Below are 9,072 nucleotides of genomic sequence, written 5' to 3' on the forward strand. Positions count from 1 at the left end.
ACATAATTATCTGACCTGCCAAATTATTATTTTTTTATATAAATCAAAGCGGTGCAGTAGGAGGCATTTTGTTTCTGACAAACACATCGTGGTAAAAGGTCAAGGTCATCCTTCAAGGTCTAAGGTCAAAAATACAAATCCAAGGGAAGTAATAAGCTGTAAAGGGAGATAATCATTCAATATTGAAGATAGTTACTTGATATTTGGCATGCATGTGTATCTCATGGAGCTGCACATGTTGAGTGGTGTAAGGTGAAGGGCATAAAAGTATCTTAGGTACTTTAAGGTTAACTGTGAATCGACAGTCACGGTAGTGGCTTATAATTATTTGCTACTAAAAATAGAGATTTGTTAGAGACAATTATTTTCAAGGGAAGTAATTTATATAATTATAAGCCTCAGATGATAATATATTTCCTTACCAAGAATTTAAGTTCTTTTCACAGTAACTGTACAGATTTTTTATTTTGATTATTTATAACTTAAATGATTGATTTGTCAAAGTTTTTTTTTTAATTATATAATTATCATTTCTTTCATGTACTAATTTGTGAATGGTAGGGTTCAATACATACCTGTGGACTTATGTCCATAGATACACGATGAACTCTTGCTATGATCTGTTTGATAAACCACAGGCCTTGGTTGTCAGTGATGTCTGACTTGGTCATTTTTGACTGTCTACAGCCCCCCCCCCCCCCCCCCATGTGGTTGGATTGGACAAAATCCAAGGGAAGTAATAAGCTTTAAAGGGAGATGATTTCTATACCTGCCAAATGATAAATAGAAATGTTATTTCAAAGCGGCGCAGTAGGGGGCATTGTGTTTCAGACAAACACATCTCTTGTTTGTTTAAAGGAAGGCTTTTCTACACAAAATCCCAGTTAAGACGGAAAGTGTTGTTCCTGATTAGCCTGTGTGGTTACCACTTTACACACCTGCATTAAATCCCATTTGTCTAGAGCAAGGCTAATTAAAAGTTAAAAAATGCAACAAGGCATGTACCAGGTACTTGCAAATAAACACTTTTGCATTTTTTACCTAAACGTTTTCAACAGAGCAAAATATATACCAGACGTTGATGTTATTATCCCCGCTGAAATTTTTTTCGGAGGGGATATAGTAATTGGTCCTGTCCGTCTGTCCTTCCGGCTGAAACTTTGTCCGGAGCATAACTCCAAATCTATTCAATGGATTTACTTTAAACTTAGAATATAAAAGTATGGAAACTAGGAGAAGTGCAGTGACCAAGAACCATAACTGTATCTACCTTAGTTTTTGAATTATCTCCCCTTTTATATAACTTTAAAGTAAATTTTTGTCCAGAGCATAACTCTAAATATACTAAAGGGATTTACTTGAAACTTGAAATATAAACAGATGGCAACTAGGAGAAGTGCAGTGACCAAGAACCACAACTCTATCTACCTCAGTTTTTGAATTATCTCCCCTTTTATATAACTTTAAAGTAAATTTTTGTCCAGAGCATAACTCTAAATATACTAAAGGGATTTACTTGAAACTTGAAATATAAACAGATGGCAACTAGGAGAAGTGCAGTGACCAAGAACCACAACTCTATCTACCTCAGTTTTTGAATTATCTCCCCTTTTATATTATTTTAAAGTAGATTTTTGCCTGGAGCATAACTCTAAATCTACTGAAGGGATTTACTTGAAACTTAAAATATAAACAGATGGCAACTAGGAGAAGTGCAGTGACCAAGAACCACCACTCTATCCACCTTAGTTTTTGAATTATCTCCCCTTTTATATAATTTTAAAGTATATTTTTGTCCGGAGCATAACTCTAAATCTACTGAAGGGATTTACTTGAAACTTGAAATATAAACAGATTGCAACTAGGAGAAGTGCAGTGACCAAGACCCACAATTCTATCTACCTTAGTTTTTGAATTATCTCCCCTTTTATATAATTTTAAAGTAAATTTTTTTCTGGAGCATAACTCTAAATGTACTGAAGGGATTTACTTGAAACTTGAAATATAAACAGATGGCAAGTAGGAAAAGTGCAGTGACTAAGAACCATTACGTTATCTACCTTAGTTTTTGAATTATCTCCCCTTTTATATAATTTTTAAGTAAATATTTGTCCGGAGCATTACTCTAAATCTACTGAAAGGATTTACTTGAAACTTAAACAGATGGCAAGTAGGAGAAGTGCAGTGACTAAGAACCATAACTCTATTTACCTTAGTGTTTGAATTATATCCCTTTTTTTAATTTCAAAGTAAATTTTTGTCTGGAGCATAATGAATTATCTCCCTTTATTTGTTTTCACAAATATTATTCTACTCTCTAAAACAAATGTTGTCATACAAGCAAACACATTTCGGCGGGGATTTGGCAATACTGTGACAAGCTCTTGTTATCAATACAAGACAAGTGTACATGTACATGTATTAGAAAACAATAACATTTAAGAAGAATGTGTTTAACTGGGTAAACTGGCTTTAATTTTTTACCTGTGTTAACTTTATATTGTTTAATTACAATGCAAATGTAACGTTATTATACATTAAAATGATTCTAAATAACTTTTCAAAATACATTAAAATGATTCTAAATAACTTTTCAAACAAAATAATGTCGACAATTTATTGATAAATATATATTATTATGTAAAGATATTTTTCGTTAATCGTTAAGGAAACGGACGAGGAATGAATATTCGGAAGAGTTAATTGACCAACAGTTTTTATAGAGAAATAATAATATCGATTAATATTGCACCTTTCCATATATGTAAACAAGGGTTAAACATCGCTTCACAACATGTGCACAAGTATCGAAAAGTTTCTACAGAATTCCCTAACAGTATACCTGAAGTCGCACAGACAAGGTTAAAATGTCACCATCAAGGGGATTTCCAGAGGCAGCAAAGGTTACCAGATGTTTCCACCCCAAACCATTCCTCACTGTGGACGTTTCTATCCCAAACCGTTTCCCATCAAGACGTTTCCTTTCCAAAATAATATACATGTGGACTTTTCCACCCCAAATTGGATTAAGTAAAGATAATTAGGTATTTTATTTTGGTTAAACTTGATCCTTTTTTTAAATGAATATCTGTATACTAGAAAGATCTAACTAGTTTACTGACAAAATAATTATAATGTGAATATATGTGCCGAATTATGGGACTAGAAGAAAATTAATTATTTGCTAAAGAAAATAATATTTAGATGTATAAATTATTACAGGTGTGCCAGGTTTTGCTATTCAAATATTTCCAGCCAATATTTATATTATATTAGAATGATACATCATGTATTTTAACAGAAATTAATTGATATATAATTAAGCATGTAATGAATCTGCATTAATTTTTTTGGTTAATACATACAATTTCAGAGGCACTCAAATTAATTGTTTATCCCACTTAGGACATAATTATGTAGGAATCAAAAGAAAACAAAAGTACAAACTACATTATTGTATAACATGTAAAGAATTATACAAATTAAAATTATTAAAGTTCAAAGGACATAAAAGACACTTTCATATTTCATATAACACAATGCAATTTACTAATTGCCAATAAAAGAAACACCTTATTGTATTAAGGACGCATTTGATGGCATTAATTATATATAATCAACTTACACATCAAAGAAACGCCTCACATGGTTCTTAATTGCCTTTAATTTATGGTCACATTAACACATTTTGAGTAATTAATGGATTGTTCATAAAATTATTATTATATAAATAATATAATATCATATACAGGTGAAATATTATTTGTAATAAACCAATATTATTTCTATATTTATTATTTTGATTTAATTCTTATTTCATTTTTATCATTCTTAATTTGATTTATTTATTTTTAAACTACCCTCATAGGCCCATTAGAAAAAAACCTTTGTCATTTTCAATATATATATTAAATAATAGTGCAGATGTTTCCATACCAAAATCTCAACATTTTGAGGAGGAACCGGTTTGGGGTGGAAACATCTGACATTCGACAGCTAAGGGCCTACTGATCGAGCGCAGCGACTTATTTAATGGTCAGACAATTGCGTCTTTGGCCCTGCATTGTTTTGTCTACACCCATGTGACCATCAAGAACTTTTTATAATAATTCAGCACGTGACTGTTTGGGAATCAAAATAGTTTGTCCCTGAAATATCAAACCATTACCTATTGACAGCTCCTCTCTGTGGTTGAAAAATTCAATTATGGAGTTGTCACAGCACTGCCTTGTTTTCGGCTAACCTGTTTCTATAGTCTGTTCAAGTGTTTGCATTTGTGATTCACGACTCGTGTCAACTCTCAACTGTTCAAGTCTGCTGTCTTTAACTGTCATACATTTTAGAACTGTGTGAACATGCAAGTCAAGCACTCCATATTCATCAAGCATGTGACTCATTGGCTTTTCTAGACAGTATGTCACTTATGGAAACTTGTTTTCCAGGCACATATTTGATCTCAATGTCGTATTTTGTAATCATAAGAAACATTTTTCGCAAACGAGGCAGTGCTGCCGACAGAGGTTTTTCATGGTAGCAGCAGAAAGAACAATGACCTTACGTCCATACACGTACTGAATAAATCTTTTACAATCAAACACAATTTCCAACATCTCTTTTTCAATATTTGCCTATGCGTTTTGTGCAGGGGTCGATGTCTTGCTTGCAAAAGCAATTGGTTTGCCGTCCTGCAAAATGGTGGCGCCAACACCATGTTTGCCTGCATCGCATTCCAGCGTAACCTGTTTCTTATTGTCAAAGTACGCAAGTACTCGGCTTTGCATCACTACGTCCACGTCTTTCTTGAGTAAAGCATGTAAACTGCTTGTAATGTCAGCCAAATGTGGTAAAATTGTGTGCAGATAATTCACCACCATGCCAATAACTGTTTCTAGTACTGCATTTGGAGTTTGGGTACTGCTAGGACTTAATTGCCTTAAACTTTTCACTCTTAACTGTAAGACATTTGTCTGTAATGACATAATCAAAGGATGGTAGTTCTTTCACGTCAATCAGGAGTTTCTATGGATTGAAACGTAGCCCTTTCTAGCAGGCCTTGTCCAGCAAAGCGTGTTGATTGCTTTCATATTCATACCTAGTTCTTCCCCGAATCAAAATACTGTCAACTACACGTGCTACCCCCTTTAGACCTTCAAATGTCTCTTAAATTGTTATTTGCCAAATGTATTGACTGCAATTCAGACCAAATGGCTTAATATAAAATACATAATTAACTACAGAATGCGAAGTCGGAATAAGACATCAATCTTGGAATAATCTTTTTCAATAATGTATAATATGCTGTTTTAATTTATATGTGTAATAAACGTTTGCATATAAAAACAGATTTTACATCAAAGTTAAATGTTTAAGTTGATTTTTTAAATGCTAAAAAATTGAAATCATGCTTGCTTAAACACTGTTTATAAATGCAGTCAGAATGATATTACAACATGGCATTACTGTTAATAAAAGTCATGGAAAAGTGCTTTTTGTGCTAAAAGAATAGACTGAATGACACAATAATACATTTTGAATATGAAATTAAAGTTTTGTCTGAGAAAATCACCAAAATGATATCCATTCAAAGTTTGATATATTAATTCAAATTCACATAAATTATAGTTCAAAAACACAAAATTACTTCAAATCCTTTCACACAATAACAATTGAAGCAATTGTACAGTTTATAATTGTTCTTTCATCTTTATTTATTTATACACATAATTCGTTTTAATCTTGATGCATCTCCAATTAAATTATAACGTGTGAATCACTGTTTTAACACTAATACTGTAAAAATTTAGGCTCACTCATTAAAGTAATAATCCCGGATTTCTTAAGTACTTGCAGACAAACAAGGAATACTGCTGTGATAGTAATTTAGCTAAGGTGATATTAATTTGGCTCCAATAGAAAAAACTCAAATCAACTCATAGATCTATTAGTTATCCCCACGCTTTTCGGAGAAAAAGTGGGGATTCTGTGGTTATCTCCGCCGTCCGCCCGGCCTTCCGTCCTGGCCACTATCTCCTCCTACACTATTAGCACAAGACCCTTGAAACTTACACACATGGTAGCTATGAGCATATGTGCGACAATGCATTATTTTGAATTTTGATCTGATGCCTGGGTCAAAAGTTATGGGGGTTGGGGTGGGGTCGGGTCAGAAATTTTCCTGCGTTCTCGATTCGAAAAAGGCTACTGTGTCCCTTCAGATATTGCTTTCATATTTGGTGTGCATGTGTCTCTAGAAAACACCTTTCCATGCACATACAATGTTTTAACCCTGTGACCCTGACCTTGAACTGGAGGTCAGCGTTCAGGTTTTGAAATCTGCGACCGTGATTCGAAAAAGGCTAATAACTACTGTGTCCCTTCAGATATTGCTTTCATATTTTATATGCATGTGCATCTGGACAACACCTTTCCATGCGCATAAATTTTTTGACCCCTGTGACCTTGACCTTGAACATGTGGTCAGCGTTCAGGTTTCAAAATCAGCAACCGCGATTCTAAAAAGGCTCATACCTACTGTGCCCCTTCAGATATTGCTTTCATCTTTGGTACGCATGTGTATCTGGACAACCCCTTTCTATGCGCATGAAATTGTTGAACTTGGGGTCCGCGTTCAGGTTTCGAAATCTGCGACCGCGATTCAAAAAAGGCTCATAACGTCTGTGTCCCTTCAGATATTTCTTTCATATTTGGAACGCATGTTTATCTGGACAAGACCTTTCCATGCGCATAAAATGTTTGCCCCCTGTGACATTGACCTTGAACTTACGGTCCGCGTTTAGATTTTGAAATCTATTACGTGGTTAATTATGTCCGTCGTCTGTCCGACCGTCCGTCCGTCTTGGCCACTATCTCCTCCTACACTATTAGAAATAGAACCTTGAAACGTACACACATGGTTACTGTAGCTATGAGCATATGTTCAACAGTGCACTATTTGGAATTTTGATCTGACACCTGGGTCAAAAGTAATGGGGGTTGGGGTGGGACCGGGTCAGAGATTTTCACTAATTTTTTAGGTTATGTACAATAACAACACATACACAACTAAACTCGATGAATATTTTTTTGCAATGCTATTCAGTTTTTAACATAATGTTTCCAGGTCCATATAATTATTTAAATTAGTTGTTAATGCAATATTTCCAAGTCCATGTAATTGTTTAAGTAACTAATAACGTTTCCAAGACATGACAAAATCCGTGTTAATCCAACCAGACAGGACCCCACCTGGGTTCCTGAAGATAAACCTCTAGCGTCCCTCCTATGGGTTAAATCCTTATTGTTTTAGTGTCCAAAGAAACATTGCTTATATACATGTATCGTTTAATATTCATGTCAACTTGATGAGTCAAACTTATTTGTTGAAATTCATATACGTGCGTATTTATTATCTGGTAATTGCACCGACACGAAAACAAACATCTATTAACAATGTAATCTTGTCATGAGCTATAATTAAAACGGACTGAACTCAGTTGAAAGCGTGCATCTACTGTCAACAAACTTATTAGTCTCCGGCCACACTGACATAAATACAGGGCATGCATTATAGCGAACAAGATCTAAATATCAATTATGCGACACACCTCATTTTCATCGAAAACAGATTTTATATTTTATGATTTTAAATCTTTAGTAAGATCAAATCTGAATAACAAGGTATCTATCAATATTGCGTATAAATGTTTCTTCTGAGAAAATAAATGATGTAAATGTTATACAATGTAGATGTCAATCACAATGAACTGGAACTACATAACAGGTCAAATGACGCTGATCGATTGTCCACGTTACACTGCAGGAGTTGTTTGACCAGCGACCTCCTGCGCAGTCCATTCGAAGTAGTTGTTGCCCGGGTTGAATATGTTCCTGTTGCTGTCAAGTAGATGAATTGGTTTGTTGTTTTCCGTCTATGTTGAGTATTGCGTGATGTTGTCTACCACTGCTACCGTGAAGAAGATTAGCCGATTGTCAACTCGTCCGTGGCGATTCGCATGCGTTTGGTGATTCACATCTGCTTTCCGATGTTTATATTGCGTCGTCGACTGCCGTGTTTGTTTCAATCATCGTTGTTGTGTGCGTTGTCGATTGTACTTTTGTTGTTGGTTCAAGCGTCTTCATTTCTCTCGGGACATTTAGATCTTCTATTGGTCATAATGCTTACAAGGTATTAACTTTAGCAGTTTTTCCTTGATGTCTATGGTGCCAGATTTATAAGGATGAAATCCGGATGCTTTATATATGCACGTCATATAGATGAATCACAGCATCTACTCTATAGTGTATAACGCCATAAGTATCTTGTCCAGTGTTGCTTCACTTTTGTCCTTCAAAGATTCTCATACGCTGATTTTTCTTTTGCAATAAAGAATCATGTGTTTCGCTTTGAGAGCAAAACACAATGATGTCCCTTATGCATTTTATGATGATGAAGTACCGTTTTCAATTCGTTGTGGAAGTCGTTGTTTCGCGATTTCGATCTTCAAAGGCGTAATCTTGAAATCACGATCTTTCAATTGCGTTGTGGTGATACACGCATTTGTTGTTCAAAATCCTGGCAATGATTTAAAAATATCCACTAGGTTATTGTTAAACATCGTCATGACAACTTGCTGTGATACCTTATTCAAAAAGAATAAATTCTTCACAACGAAAAATATCAGTCAATTCCTCAAAACATACTTAGAATAAGTACATGACAGTTTGACATCTGACAAGTCATTTACTTAATGTGACCTGTGTACCGCCTTAGGCATCATATACACTGATGTGCCACAAGTGAACGTCAAAAAACTAAATGGCTGACGTCAACAATAAATGTGCTTCATAAAACAAAGCGTTTTAACATATTAAACACCAACCATTTACCTTAATATTTGGTAATATAGCCTTTCGCTTTTATTACACTCTGTATTCTCCTTGGTAAGCTCGAATACAAGTTTCTGATATATTCAACGGAAATGTTTATCCAGATGTCCCGAATGGCTGCCTCAAGCTTATTTTGTGTGTCTACGATATCAGTTTGATTTTTTAGTTGTCTTGTAAGCCTATGCC

Source organism: Dreissena polymorpha, chromosome 1 (assembly GCF_020536995.1).
Source record: "Dreissena polymorpha isolate Duluth1 chromosome 1, UMN_Dpol_1.0, whole genome shotgun sequence".
Lineage (NCBI taxonomy): Eukaryota > Metazoa > Mollusca > Bivalvia > Myida > Dreissenidae > Dreissena > Dreissena polymorpha.